The sequence below is a fragment of the Tenrec ecaudatus genome, chromosome 7, assembly GCF_050624435.1.
Source record: "Tenrec ecaudatus isolate mTenEca1 chromosome 7, mTenEca1.hap1, whole genome shotgun sequence".
In the NCBI taxonomy this organism is placed as follows: domain Eukaryota; kingdom Metazoa; phylum Chordata; class Mammalia; order Afrosoricida; family Tenrecidae; genus Tenrec; species Tenrec ecaudatus.
Window position 1 is genome coordinate 103,941,720 of NC_134536.1, and position 16,583 is coordinate 103,958,302.

General features: G+C 40.1%; 1 pseudogene; it reads right to left on the bottom strand.

The window, feature by feature from the left end:
• Nucleotides 1-9,079: 9,079 nt before the first annotated feature.
• LOC142453101 (glyceraldehyde-3-phosphate dehydrogenase pseudogene) lies at nucleotides 9,080-12,656 on the bottom strand (annotated as a pseudogene).
• Between the last annotated feature and the right edge of the window lie 3,927 nt (nucleotides 12,657-16,583).

Consider the following 16,583-nt stretch of genomic DNA (forward strand, 5'->3'; position numbering starts at 1 on the left):
CAGCTCCCTCTCCTTGCCTGCTTCTCCAAGGCAGAGTTAGTGGGAGGGCAATGCCATCCCCTTTCCACAAACCCTGTTCAAATCACCACCAACATTCATGTGCACGCTCTAAAAGAATGTGCTGCTCCTCTGTTAGCACAACGCTTGCTGATCATAGCATCTGTTAAAGAGTAGATACTAAAAGATCAAACAAATGAATGATTCAATGGGCAAATGTGTTCTAAAACATGTGCTTTAAAGGCAACATCAGTATCACATTATGTGGGAAGCCGCATCTTTCGCCGCCATTACAAGATGGCGCCGGGCAGTCAGGGCGGTGGCCCAGTTAAGTGGTAAACAACCACTTAGAACATGCGCACTGCTTAGATGACGTAGTCATAACTCCACCCTGGAGTATGCTAATAAGGGTTCTGGCGAACACACCAATCAATGCACAGCACGTCCCCATAGAGCGCATATAAGCAGCAGTAGTTTGGGGCTTCGGGGTCTTTTTCCGCATCTGCAAATCGCCTGTGGAAGACTCCTGTTGTGGCGCGTCCTTCTTGCTGGCGAGACTGAGCGCGCGACAACATTAGTTGGCACTTTGGCTGAAAACTGCTTTGAAAATAAATGGAAGGCCTTTTAATTCACTAATTTCAGATAATCACCCTTGAGACCATAAGAGGCATTAAGGTAAGACAGAAGAGATTAAGGACAGATAACTAAGATAATGGAAATTAGCCACTGACATGATTCTCTGAGGATCTTGGAGAAACCTCAACAGTAATTTTCTTCACTTAAGATAACCAAAGGAGAGATGATTGATATTGATCTCTTCTAAAAATTCTAGAATTAATGATTAAATAAAACTTGACTGTGTTCTTAAAGAATAAAATAGTTATCTAGAAGGTGTATCATAAAAGAAGGAATGTTGGAAAATGAAATCATTTAATTGTTATGAGATTGGTTATGAGATTTAATGCAGCAAGGCATTACAAATATTCTAGGATATATCAGATAACATGGGTTAAATTGAAGTGAGGTGATGAGCAAGTCAACGAGAGGAGTTTGTTGTTTTGTTCTGTCACATTGGTTCCAACTGACAGAGACCACATGTGCATCAGAATGAAACAGTGCCTTATCCTAAACCTCACAAAGGTTACATTTGAGTACATTGTTGCAGTCACTGCACCAATCCACCTCTAACTGAGTGACCTCCTCATTTTCACTGCATGCAGTCCTTTTCCAGAGACTGGTCTCTTCGGATAACATGGGGGAAAGATAGGCATTGCATTTTCATTTAAGTGGAGTTATTGTCTAGTAAGAGCAATACAGTGGTATGCCATGAAGCCATGCCTTATTCAATATTTTTATCAATTATTGAAAAACCCAGAAGTCAAGTATATAAAATTTTAGGCTGTTACAAAAATTAGAGTTGATTAACATAATTGGTGTTAAAAAGTTGGCAAGAATGCTAGGATAAGGATTCCTATCCCCCTCCCACCCCCACACATGAAAGTGCATATAAATGTAAATGCTTACATTTTGATTCAAGGAAACTGCCAGGTGGAAGTACAGTGATTTTCTATACTGTGATTCTGGACAAGATCCAACCCATCCTTTTTTTGTTTTACATAGGAAGACGTTGGAGAAGTCATGCCACCAGAAAGAGTCAGAACTCAACAACTAAATCCAAGTTCTTTCATGCTATTTTCTGTCTATATTGTTCATGGCTCTAAGTACATTGAAAAAAAAAGAAAGAAAACCAACCTACATTCACTCCTGAATGTCACATTAACAATATACTCATGGAAAACAGCACCACAAAATGCAGGCTGTGAGGACCATGAATCCCATGAAGCATAACAGAAAAACCCGCTGAGAATAACACAACAATGTTCAGGAAGATATGAACAGAAAAACCCGCTGAGTATAACACGGCAATGTTCAGGAGGATGTGCAGCCATCTTCATCTCTTCAAAAGGTGGTCAGTCCCTCAGCAGAAGGAGTAATGTGTGGAGGCATCGCTCCAAAGGATTGAATCAATACATTGGCCAAAATAATAAGAAGTGGATTTTGGCTTTAAATAAAGAATTTAGAATGCTCAGTTATGACTATTGATGAGTAACACTGGATAACTACCTGTCAAAATATAAATAAAGGATGAGAGCCAAAAAAGCTGGTCTCTTAAGTTCCCTGTAACCTAAGGCAAAAACCAAAACAAAACCCTTGTCATGCAATTTGTATTTATTGGGTGTTATTGTGTCCCAGTGCCTGTGGCTTTTCCCGTGTCATCATGGAGGGAAGGATCACTACCATGAGCTACTGAAATGCAGCCAGCTGGTGAAGCCATCTGCATTGTCACACTCCTCCCCTGCACTGGACAAGTGCAGGCACTTTAAATAACATCCCACAATATATTTGAAGAAAGCATCCACATTTTAGCATTTCTCTTAATTTTTAATCATCCAATATGTTTATCAGCAGCAAATGAAGAGCAATAAGGAAAAAGGTTTTTAAAAATGACAAGGCACCATGCCAACTGCTTTCTCTTTCTTGTCTCATTCATCCATTTCTGTTATTTGAACAAATCATCCGTGGAGAGTTACTTGTGTGGCTTAAAGGGGATTGTGAAGATTAGCAAGGAAAAATAAGGATCAAGGATAATTTCTTTAAGATATTAGCCTAGTGAAGAATAGATAAACATAACTCCAGACAACCACTTGTCACGCGGCCAGTCCTTGCACAACACTCATTTGGAACAGCAGCTGCATGGTGACACCTCTGTAATCTGTGAAGTGGAATGTCGCCATTCCATTCTGGCAGGACACACTTGTTCTGCAATTTATAGAGTGAATCGCTTTTACATTGGACAAGAAAATAAAAAGTGACTTCAAAATAAAAAAATGTACCTGTCATCTAATATTTTGTGACATTGAATTAATTATATACCATATGGAATGAACTTCCAACTAAGAGATGTGGTTAATAAACAAGAAAGATTTACTGATCACATGGTCCAACCTAGAACCCCCTCCCAAAGGGATGAATAACAGAAAAGTGGGTCAGGGGCGATGGAGGACAATGTAAGATATGGGAAAAATAACATAACTTATCAATGGTTCATGAAGGAGGGCAGGTGGGGAAAGAAGAAGAAGAAATAGGGAGCTGATATCAGGGGCTCAGGTGGGAAGAGAATGCTTTGAAAATGGTGATGGCGGCATATATGCTAATGTGCTTGACACTCTGGAGGAATGTATGGATTGTGATAAGAGATGTAAGAGCCCCCAATAAAAATATTTAAAAGAAAGAAAGATTTACTGAAAACAGGAATGATGGGGACTCAATGAAGACATTGATAGATTAATTTTTAAACCCACTCTCTCATTTTTTCTTTTTTAGAAAACACATCTTTTTGCTTTCTTTTTCAAAATACCCTAAAGACTGTCACTAAATGTGGCAGAATTACTTTTACTCTACTCTTCATTTAAAGCTTTGTCTCATTCAGATATCCTTTAGGGGAGAATTGAGGAATAGATTTTTTTCCTTCTTTTTGATTATAAAAATACTCAAGAGCCAGTTGTTCATGAATTGATACACTTATTTTTAAAATGATACTCTCACCACTACCTGAAATTACACGGAAATAAAGCAAGCTGAATAGGGAAGCAGGCTTAAGTGAGACCAAAGCAGAACAAGGAGATGGAAAAATTAACAAGATATGCAAGAGGAACACACAAAAATAATGAAGAGGTTCAGTCTATGACACAGACTGATTCTGAGAAAGGAACAGGTTGGCTAAAACAGAAGAGCAGATACTGTGGCAACTCTGCTGTATGGAGCAGAGAAATACAATTAGATGGCATGAATATTTTTAAAAAGTGAAGTAAAAATTAAGAAAAAATTGAAATCACTCTTTTAGAATGCTCAGCACTCATTAATGAGAAACTATCATCAAAAGTCAACTTGTCTTAATTATATAAATAAGAATCATCCCTTTCTACTTAATCCTCATTATATGTCCTCATACTTCTAAATTTCTTGGTCTTTAAAATACATAAAACAGTTAATGAATAACTTTGCTTGACAAAACCAACCTAAGGCATTAAGGGCAGCAATGCAATATATGCAAAATTCTACCCTAAATATTTCGACAGAAGTCAATACACAACCTTTAATACTATTACCAAATTCAAGAGCCACTGTACTATCTGAATTTTAATACCATACTAATTTATTTTCTAGAATCAGGAGCTAAATAGCACCCACTGGCAGCACAGTGAAATACTTAATATGGCCTTTGGAGTCACAGTCCTTGTAAACCCTAGCCTCTATAACTGTGCTGTCCTCATGATCCTACTTAGGGGTAAGTAAATTCACTGCTATGTTAATGAGGCAGAATTAGAGTGGAATGTACCTTGAGTCCCTGCCAGAGGGGAGGGACTCACTCTACTAGAGGGAATCCCTCTGCTCCCTAGAGTGATTCAAGTAATCACCCTCAGGGTAAGGATCTGCACATTAGTCGTCATCTTTTATATTTGTGGTTATACAACAGGGAGTTAATGCACATACCAGATCCACAGTTCAGTCATGTCAAGAAGAATTGTGCAAATGCTACCAGTCAGTTTCCAAACATTCTTTTTCTTCCTGGACTTTTTGATATCATCCCTTTTACGCCCTCACTACCAATGTACCCTTATTCTACTTGCTGTCCCTAGGCTCATCAATCCTAAATTTCAAATACTGAAAAATGGTAAAACATAACACAACTTCAAGAGGGTCACCTCCAATGACATAACACCTCTGAGACACACCCTAATATGAATGAACAAAAACAAAACAAAATGGCTGGGGCAGGGGGTGGGGGTGAGACAGCTGGCAGAGAGCCTGGTCCATGCTAATGAGCCATCCAACATCCACTCTGGATAAATATTTTGAAGGTCAGTTGATCATAGGGCACCTCATGTCAGAGGGAATAAAAAAGTCAAGGGAGCGGAAGGGGATGTTGTTTATGGATTGGCTGCCATGAAATTCTAGGATGACTTCCCCATGGACAGGCAGACAGTCCTATTAGAGGGATGAGGGATATTGATGGGAAAATCAAGTCAGGTGAGGAGATAGGGAGCCAACACATCTGGGGGAACACAAACACATGTCTGTTGGGGTGAAGAATGACTGAAAATGCCTTGGGTGAGGGTAGGTCTTTGGTGGTATGCACCAATGGGCATGTTGACCTGGGCTACTGGGTGCATCCTGGGGACCTACGCTCGGTGCTGCGGAATGCCAGGACACTGAATCCTGGACCTTCTATGCACAGAGCAAGCTCCAGAGGCTGCATCAGTGAGATCCCATGTGGAAACTCCACTGGATGAACTAGATCTACCTCAAACAAACTTCTAATCGGAGGACTTATGTTGGACAATACGTGGTGTCTGAAGACATGGAAGACAGCTGTACCAAGATAGTTGAACTGTTGGTAGGCAGACAGCAAGGTCTTGCTACATCAGTGTCCTATGTGCTGCACTGAGATATGTGTTATTCCAGCAAACCTGTGGCAGACATTCTGTTTTGTTTATTTTTTGTTGGTTCACATTAGGGTGTATCACAGAGGTGCTATGTCATTCAAGGTGACCCTCTTGAGGTTGTGTTATATGTTTTTGCTTTTCTGTAAAAGTAACCCAGTATTGATGAACCTACAGGGACAGCAGACTTCATTTTAAAGCTATTCCCTTATTAGGCAAGCCACCATTTTGCTGCATCATTAAGACAAGCAGGAGGCTATGGCCACAAAAGGAACTGGGATGGCATAGTGGTTACATGTTGGGATGCTAACTGCAAAGTCAGTGGTTTGAAACCACCAACCTCTCCACTTGGGAAAGACAGCACTTTCTATCCTGTTAAGAGTCTCAGAAACCCACATGGACAGTTCTACCTTATCCTTTAGGATCACTATGAGTCAGCATCTACTAGATGGTAATGCTTATTTTTTGAGTTGGGACCACAGAGGTGGCTAAGATCAGATTTGGTACACCTAACATACAGAGTAAACACTAACAAGGCTGAAAATACACATTCATGCTCTGGATGTGGGCAAAACACCATCTGAATTATTCCTGTACTACCAAAGGGTGCTCCATAAATAACAAAATATAATACTAACTGATTTCTTTCTTCAGACTATTAAACATATTATCATTTTATATATTATCTCTTTGAAACATGATTCCAAATCATACACAAAAAGTTAACTGACATTTAGTTGTACTTCACAAGAAAAATAGAATCTGTAGTAAATAGGGCTAATACTGAATGGACTGAACCAACATAATTTAAATAAATAATATTTCAAGAGACAGAACGACGTCAATCAAGACTATATTATTTCCCACTCATAAAGAATACATAAAACAAACTCTTCTATGTGCTACCTGTTGGGTGTTGAAGACAGATGCCATTCCTGCTCTCATAGAGCTCCTACTCTTTGGGGGAAAACAGAACGAGCAAAAAAACCCCAAAGTAACCCCCCAAAAAACACCAAAAACCCCTCTATCTAAATTTACAGTGATAAATTGTGGTAAGTATTGTAAAAGTATTGTGTTAAAAGTATAATGCTACACCTGTCTCTCAGTTTGTTGTGTTGTGATGACATGCATGTTGCTATGAGCCCTGGTGGTATAATGATTACTAGTTGGGTTGCTAACTATAAGGTCAGCAGTTCAAAACCACCGGTTACTCCTTGGGAGGAAGACAAGGTCTTCTATTCCCACAGAAATGCACAGTCTCAAAAACTCATAGTTCCACCCTGTCTTGTACAGTCACTATGAGTCGACTCGAGAGTAGTGAGATCGTTGTCTGTATGATAAGAGAAGATATGCTACTGGATTTTCAAATACCAGCAAGATCACCAGTGGTGGCCAGAGTTCATTGATGTTTCCAGACTCAGATGAGAAAGCCCTGATGATCTGCTCTGGAAGGTAGCTAATGGCCAGCATGTGACTCGCAACCACATTCTGTGCTGTATAGTGCTGAAGGATCAGCACTTCAGAAGGAAGGCACTCAAACGCACAGCCGCTGTAACAAAGGCTTTGAATATATCAACAATTGTGAAGATGGTTCAAGACATAATCTGTTGCCAAGTTGAGAGGATTAAGAGTGAAGGGGTAGAGTTTAGATTGTTAATCAGGTTGCAGCTTGATGACCTCATGTAGAGGCGCTAAGGAGATAAAAAGCTCATTGGAGGTAGGATGTACGCTGACTCCCTGAGAGACATTCCAGCAGAGAAGACACATGGAGTTATGCTTAGTGCCCTGCTAATGCCCAGAGCTGGAGGAGTCATGTGGAGACCACTGCCAGTGCTGAGATACTTACAACACCACTGGATCCACAAGACTTCCCACCTACTGGCCTGTGATCTTTCTGCATTCAGCATCATTGCATGGCTGTGTGAGTCTGAAGAGGACTTTATAGATTGGTATAGGACATATAGGCTAATGTCAGACTTATGGACTTGATCTGTCCTGGGCTGAGATGTTTTCTCAATATTCAACTGTTCTTGTATATAAAGCTCTTTCTTATATACATGAGTGTCTATGAATTTGTTTCTCTAGTCTACCCAGACTAACAAAACAGGAATGGTTCATTTTGTCGTACAAGGGAGTCACCATGAGTTGGAAGCAACTAGATGGCAACCATTGAAATTATTTAGTTATATGACTATTGAGAATTGGAATAATTAAACACACTCACTTTTCTGAATATCTTTCTCTCGGTCATCACACTCTACTGATATCCTTTCTAATTCTCTCGATGCTTTTTTCCAGTATCTTCATCTTTTACTCAATTTCCCAATGTCCAAGTTCCTCTACTGAGTTCTACCACTTCTACATTCTTTGGTTCTGCAATCTCATCTACTCCAATTATTATGTACTGGCTAACCCCTATTTATAAGATGGAACTTTTTGTTTCTTTTTTTTCTAAACTCCAGGACTAGATATATTTGGATGTCTAACAAGCAACTCACACTTGTGATCCACAGCAATTTCTGCAGTAGACAACGGCCAGTGCCCTTAGAATAATCTTTCATGCTGCCTTCTCTTAACTCTCACATCACCAAAAGCTTTGGTTCTATCTCAAATCTATCTCCTCCGGTCCATCAAAATCACAAGCCACAGGCGTCTTTTGACTGGCTACTGAAGAAGCTTTGAAGCGCTCACTCTTTCAATTTACCCTTTCAATCACCATTCCTTTATCAAAATACCACAGGACATGAACTATGAACAAAATTAGCATAATTAAGATGGAGACGTTATTATGTATATTTAGAAGTGCACAGTCATAAGAATCTCATTTTTGCCAATTTGATAATAAAATTCATATAACTAGCAGAGATAACAGAATTGTGTAAAGTGATCAAATACAAGATAAAATACAAAGCAACATCCCAATGTCATCAAGCCAATTCTGGTTTATAGTGACAGCACAGGGCCAATAGAATTGCTACGTAGGGTTCCCAAGACTATAGTTGCTACTAATACAGACTGGCATGTCTTCTCCTTCGGAACAGCTGGTGGGTTCAAGACACTGACCTTTTGGTTAACAGCTGGTTGTTTAACCCTCTGGCACCCGTCTGTTGCCCATTATTTCCTTCTCAATGCACTCATCTCCCTTTCTCAGAAATCTCATGATCTCTCTGGAGGTTGTCTGAAGAGCTTTCCAGACACAACTAACTAGACTAGAGCTAAGTCAATTCAATGCTTCACATCCAGAATATTGATATGATACCTATGGTCACAATGTATTGCCAGCACAGGAGTGAGGAAGTTCTACAAGCTTGAGTGATGCAGCTGCCATTTTGCTTTTGTTTTTGTGGGGTTTGTTGTTGTTGGGTACAATGTGTGTTATTGATGGTACATGACAAGGCTGGGCTCTTTTAGCCCCCCTCTTTCTTCAGGGGGTCTGCATGGAAACTAGAGATGATGGGATAGTCTCAGCGTGTGTGTGTGGGAGGGGGGGGGAGTTGAGATGGGGCAAAGACTCCACAGCAGCTAAGGGCCTCTCTTCCTCTAGTGCTGTTGCTGGGTCTGGTGGTCCAGGGGCGGTCTTATTCCTCAGGGCCTGTGTGGACCATGAGGTCCACCACTGGTGCTGTAGCCGAATTCATGGGCATACCAGAATACGAGCTTGACAAAGTGGTCATTGAGGGCAATAACAGCCCCAGCATCAAAGGTGGAAAGGTGGACATCACTGTTGAAGTCACAGGAGACAACCGGGTCCTCAGTGTAGCCCAGAACACCCTTGAGGGGACCATCTGATGCTTGCTTCACCACCTTCTTGATGTCATCATACTTTGCAGCTTTTTCCAGATGGCAGGTGGGATCCATGATTGACACATTGAAGGTGACTGAGGGTGGGGACATGGAAAGCCATGCCAGTGAGTTTCCCATTCAGCTCTAGGATAGCCTTGCCCACAACCTTGGCTGGGCTAGTGGACGCAGAATGATGTTCTGGGAAGCCCCACAGCTGTCACCCCAGAGTTTCCTAGAGGGGCCATCCAGTCTTCTGGGTGGCAGTGATGGCATGGACTAGTGATGACCCCTCCACAATGCCAAAGTTGTGATGGATGACTTTGGCCATGGGGCCAAGCAGTCAGTGGTTCCGGAAGCATGACAGTTGGTGGTGCAGGGAGCACTACTGACAGTTTTGAGGGAGTTTCATACTTCTCGTGGTTCACGCCCATCACAAACATGGGGGCATCGGCAGAAGGGAGAGAGATAATTACCCTTTTAGCATCCACTGTCCAGGAAGGCCCAGCCTTCTCCATGGTTGTAAAGACACTAGTGGGCTCACTCCACTTGATGTGGGTGGGATCTTGCTCCTGGAAGATGGAGATTGACTTCCTAATGATGATCAGTTTCCCATTCTCAGCCTTGCTGGGACCATTGAACTTGCCATATATGTAGACCATGTAGTTCAGGTCAATATAGGAGTCATTGATGGCAACAGTGTCCACACTGCCAGAGTGGAAAGTAGGCCTGGTGATCAGGCACCCAATACAGCCAAATTCAGTTACTCAGACCGTCACCATCGTGTCTCCAGAATGTGGCTGGTACTGCCTGGGAATGGGAAGATGTGGTTGTGGAGGAACAGAGGGGGAGCAGGAAGCCACAGCTGCCACTTTGGAATGACCATTGATTGCTAAGATTATCAATGATTGAGCAGAGAGCTATCAAGGTCAGCAAGGGGAAACAAGAGCTTCACAGAGAAGATAGAACAAGCAGCCAGAGAGGAAAAGAGTAAGGGCAGAACTCTCTTAGTTTCTAATTCGGGTTAAAGCTTAACATAAAAGCAAGCAAAATACCATGCGTACATAGATTCCCAATGGCCTAATGACCCTCTTCAGAAAGAAAGAAAAAATTACTAGCAGCCCCCTAGTAATTTAAACTTTTGTACCAAACCTCTTCATCAAGACTAAAGTGTTGGTATGTGCATTTCAGAGCCTCCTAAATCATCCCAGGGGGTGGTATCACCCACTTTAGAAACTCTGTAACTTGGTAAATTAATATTCTGTGCATGAGTAAGACACGCAAACACAGCCTAGCTTTATTCAGCATACTTCTGTGTCTCAAGCACTGATGTAAAAGTCTTTTGATGGTATTTCATATTTACACAAAACCAAAAAGATATAAAAAATGAGGAAACTGAAGTTAGGCTTATTCATTATTCTGAACTTAAATAATAGTTCACCATATTATCACCATAAATGAATGCATAGAAGAAAAACTTTTGCAATTTCTAGAGGAACATGTCAAAAAAGATTGTAAAGGCTAAAACTATTCATTTAACATGATAGAAAGAGTAATTTACAGGATGAAGGTGGAACCCTAAAATAATCTTTGTATATGAGAATTATTGTTACCAGGAGCCCTAGGGCTGTTCGGACTCATAAGGACCCAATACATGTGCATCAGAACAAAACGTAGTTCCTGGGCCATCTTCACAAGTCTTGCTTTGAGTGTGCATTGTTGCAGCCACTGCAGAAAGCCACTGTGTTGCAGCCACTGTATCACATCATCTGGTTAAGGGTCTTCTTTTCTAACCCTCTACTTTACTAAGCATAATGTCCTTCTCTGTGGACTGACCCTCCTAAAATATGTCTGCAGTATTTCACACTATGTCTTGTTATCCTCACTTCAAAGGAGCATTCTGTCTGAATCACTTCCTGCATAGATGCAGTCCTTCTTCTGGATGTGTATGAATATAATTCAATATTCCTCACCTACACCTACACCATAATTCAAATGCATCAATTCATCTTGGATGTTCCTTAGTTCATGTTTATCTTTCACACACATATGAAGCGATTGAAAATACCATGGCTTCGGTGTGGTACATCTTAATCTTCAAAGTAACATCTTACTTTTTAATACTTTAAAGAGCTCTTTTGTAACATATTTGTCCAATGTAATATGTCATTTGATTTCCCCCCCCCCACCTTTGGTAACTGGTATTTTTATTGGCTGTTTTGCGGATCAGCACAGAGAAATTAGAAACAATTTGCACGTAATTCTTTTGTTGCTGTTGTTCATGGTCACACTTGCTGTATTTCTGATGTTTGGGGGTGGCAGGGGATACGAGGGACAGTCTGCTTCCATTGGCCAAAGATGTCCTTGGAAACTGACTTAGCTCAGTATGCACAGCCAGGGGAGACAAGACCTCTGCTCTGGGTCTCCAGCTAGCAGTTATATTTTCTTCAGGTTGGCAGGGTGAATGGGGTTGGGGGCACAGCACAGCTGTGGGTAGTAATTCAAGGCCTTACAAGAGAGTGTACATTTCTTGATAATTGGACTGGCCGAGTTTGGAGATGTCTCAGAAAGAGTCAAGGTCTTGTTTGGAAGATGGGAAAGGGAAGAGAAGGGGGCCAACTCATCACCATCTGCCCACTCATTTGATTTCTTGACCATTGCTTCCAAGGGTGTTGATTTTGGGCCCAAGGGATATTAAATCTTTGACAACTTCCATATTTTCGCCATTTATCATTACATTGCTTATTGGTTTAGTTGTGAAATTTTTAAAGTATTTTTCATATTGAGATGCAATCCATACTGAAAGCTGTAGTCTTTTATTTTCATCAGTAAGTGAGTGCTCCAAGTCTTCTTCGCTTTCAACAAGCAAGATTGTGTCACCTGCACATTGCCGATTATGGATAAATGGGTCTTCCACTAATTCTCATACCATATCCTTCCACTGATAGTCCAACTCAGCATACCCATTGAATAAAGATGGTAGAAGGATATAAACCTGCATTATCCCCTTATTCTGTATAACCAGCCATCTCTTAGTCTCTATATAGTTTCTTTATGAGCACAACCCTTTGAAGAGGTTTTATGCTGCAGATTTCTCCAATAAAATATGTTGCTTCATTGTTGACTGTTACTTCCATGAGCATTGGTTGTGGAGCCAAGTAAGATTAAATCCTTGATCACTTCGGTCTTTCCTCCATTTATCATAAAGCTGTTTAATGATTCATTTGTAGGGTTTTTTATATTCTTTACACTGAGTTGCAATTCATACCAAAGCTTGCAGTCTTTACCAGCAAATGCTTCAATCCCTTCCTTGCTTTCATCAAGTAAGTCTGTGTCATCTGCATATTTTAGGTTGTTAATAAAACTCCATCCCATCCTGAGGCTGGGTTCTTCCTCAGATTGCTCAACTTTTCACATTATCTGCTCAGCATGCAAATTGAACAAGTATGGGAAAGGAAACAACATTCATGCACACCTTTTGTGTTTAAACCACTCAGCATTCTCTTGTTCTAGTCCAAAGAATGGCTCTTGGTCCATGTACAGGTTCTGGATTTTAAAGAGGATTTGGTTGTGTTTTTTATGCTAATGAGACTGGATTAACTGTGATTTCTGGTGGGATAAACATTCTTATTTAAGTTACAGACCAGCTGCTATGTAAGGGGAATTTCCCCAGCTGTGGCTTTCATTACTTTCTACCTTCCAAAACTCCAAGCCTAATTCACTGCCATACAGTGTATTCCAACTCATCGGGACTTTATAGGACAGACTTAGCGGAGGATAAGAGGTAAAAGTAGAGAAAGGAGAACATGAGAGTGGGGTCTCATTACCACCAAGAAGGAAGAACCTAGAGCACAGAGCATCCTTTGGACTCTAGGTCCCTGCACTGATTACCGGATCACTCAACCAAAGCTTGATTCCTGCTCACGGTGATCCTACAGGACAGAGTAGAACTTCCCCCTGTGGGTTTCTGAGACTATATATCTTTACAGGAGTAGAAAACCTCATCTTTCTCCCATGGATCAGCTGGTGGTTTTGAACTACGGATCTTGTGGTTAGCTAATACATTACAGCACCAGGGTGTCCCATAATAACCTCCTGTACACCAGGAGAGACTGATACCAAGACACATGGAGATTTTGAAAGTATGCAGGGCCCACAGAGGTTGGAAGGAGCATTTTCCCTGAGTTCCTGAGGGAAAAAGCCTTGTTCTATGGCAATGGTTCTCAACCTGTTGGTCACGACCCCTTTGGGGGCCGAATGACCCTTTCACAGGGGTTGCCCAATTCATAACAGTGGCAAAATTATAGTTATGAAGTAACAATGAAAATAATTTCATGGTTGGGGGGTCACCACGACATGAAGAATTGCATTGAAGGATTGCAGCATCAGGAAGATTGAGAACCACTATTCCAGAGCCTTGACTTCAGATTTCTAGACTCCTAACCTTTAAAGGAGTAAATGGCTGTTAAAGTCATCCACGTGTGCTGTTTCTATAATAGGAGCACGAGAGTGCTGCGACAGTTTGGTAACAATACCAATTGTCATAGGCCACAGATAAATTGCTATTTTTGAAGTCACCATTAATATTTGACTCCAGTTGTTAAACAAAAAAGTACTTCCTAAAAGTTAAAGTTGTAGTACATGTTGCCAGAAAAACAAAATAATTAATAGAACATTCTGCTCAGAAGAATTCTATGAAGTGAACCAAAGAAACTTCACAGGAAGTAAGGTGATATGTCAACAATTTTGGCATTATAATGAAAAAGTGCTATACTTATAAACTGTTTTTAAGATTCTTACATTAGTTTTGAATTCTATGAATACTTGTAGTCACCAATAAAACTTTAGTTGTGAGCTCAGAATACATGTTTCAACTCTGACCTGCCTTCTCCAGTTGTGTTTCACTTTAGCTGAAATTAGTAAGCTATAGGAAAGTACTAGATAATATAAAGGCATATTTAAGTATTGATTCTAATTGGTTCAATTTCTTGATGTATTATATTTTTCATTTCAATTTTAATTTGTCATTAATATTTTCTTTTCACAAAGTATTTCAACCTTTTCAAACATGAAAATATCATCTGATACAGCACTAAGTCGCTGTATACTGACATAACTTTAAGATGTACACTAGAAGCCATGGCAAAAGAGGAGGAAGGGAGTAGATGAATCTAGTTAACCTTTTTAACCCTAAAGCAGAATTTATCTTTAAAAACATACTTAAAGGTTTTATGGAATTTGTGATAGATTGTTGGTAAAGATGGTCCTGATTTTTCAGCCCTGCATTTCTCCGTGTCTCTTGCAATGTGGCTTGACAGCTTTTCTCATTGTCACCCCACCTCTTGAATATGAGTTGGCCTCGGGACTTGCTCTGAACAAGAAAGCATGGGAAGTGATAGCACACTAGTTCAGTGATGTGACCTTCAGAAACTTTCCATGCTTGGACCCTTCTAGCTTTTTGTAACCCTGCTACCTCCACCTTGAGCATTCGGAGGAAGAGAGATCACCTGAAGCAGAGATAGCTGAAGCCAACCTAGACAGCTGGTCCCCAGATAACCTACCAACTGAGGAAACATCGATGAACAAATGGACAAAGTCGGCTAATGCCAAAGAACGCCCGCAAGAGCTCGTTAATATATCACTTTTGTCTACTGTTACTGACACAGTAATAAGCAATATTAAACAAAGTTAATGTAATTATGTGAATTTTTATTTCTTCATGCTTGGTAGATGGGCATCATACAGGAGCAAGGCCCTGGATGAGAAGAATTGACACAGAAGTATTGGAAACAATTTTGAGGATAGCGGAGGACTGGACATGATTCATCTTGTATATAAAGTGTTTATGAGTTGGAACCCACTAGACAGCACCTCATAAAATTTCTTCAAAACATCAGAATATTAAATTATTTAAATATTTTTGTTGTTGAGGATATTAACATTTATTCAACATCTATTGACAAGGCACTAACATTTCCTACAATAATCCTGTGAGGTAAGGATTATCTTGACCTTACCTAAGGGGGACTGACTGTAGCAAAGAAAATAGAGTATTTCCACATGAACACATCTGGCCTGGAAGAACTGGATTGAATATATTTACTTCATAACAAGTTGCCATCAGTTCCACAAAGAACTTTTAAGTCTATACTGTGTGGGGCGTACTTCAGAAATGCAAGTATGTATTTATTATTAGATGACCTAGATATTATCAAAAAATTTTCTGAAAAATAGTTGATATGTATTATATCAACTTTTGCATCTGAGTTCTTTCTCAATCTGTCACATTTTGAAGGACCAAATGACATCTACCTGTTCTGATGTGAAACTCTGACATGGATTACCACAGAACAATTAAATGGGAAAATTGACGTATTTAAAATAAAAAATGTTTCTTATGTAAAAGTTCCTGATTTATTTAAAGATATTCTTGTTGTTCCTAATAGTAAAAGAATTTCATTGATTCTCAGATTAACTATAATCTCATAATATTTTATATAATAAATCAATATTTTATTTAATTTCTTGCAGGCTAAATCATTTACTGGTGGCACTAGCAAAAACAAAACCCAAACAACTATTAACATAGATGTTATGTTACATATGGGATTTTAATCAGTCTATTGCAAAAAAAAAATCAACCAATGTTACACAGTAAATGGTCTGACATTGTTATTGTTGTTGTTAGGAACCTGTGTACAACAGAAGCAGGCCCTGCTTGGTCCCATGCCACCCTCCATGGCTGCTACTATGTGTGCACCCACTGTTTTCGACGTGGTGCCAACTATCTGCTTGAAGGCTGTCCTCTTTTCATTGGCCTGCTGTCTCAAGTATGGTGTGTTTTTGCAGGGACTGGTCTCTCCTGAAAACATGTCGAAAGCATGTGAGACAAAGGCTCACTTCAAAGCAAGTCTGGTTGTACTTCTTCCAAGACAGATTTGTTTATTCTTCTGAACATCCATGACACTTGTTAACAGTGTTTGCCAGCATCATGATTCAAATGCATAGATTCTTCTTTGGCCTTCCTTATTACATGTCCAACTTTCACATGCATATGAAGTGATTAAAAATATCATGGCTTGTTTCAGGCACACTTTAGTCATCAGAGCGACATGCTTTGTCTTTAGCACTTTAAAGAGACCGTGTGCAGCAGATGCCTAATGCAATACATAGAGGAAGAATCATGCATCAAGACTGAAGAAAGGCTTATTAACTGCCTGTGATATGCACATGGCACAAGCTCACTAGCTAAAAGTGAAGAGGGGGTTTGAGGCATTTGCTGATGTAGATGAAAAAGACTAG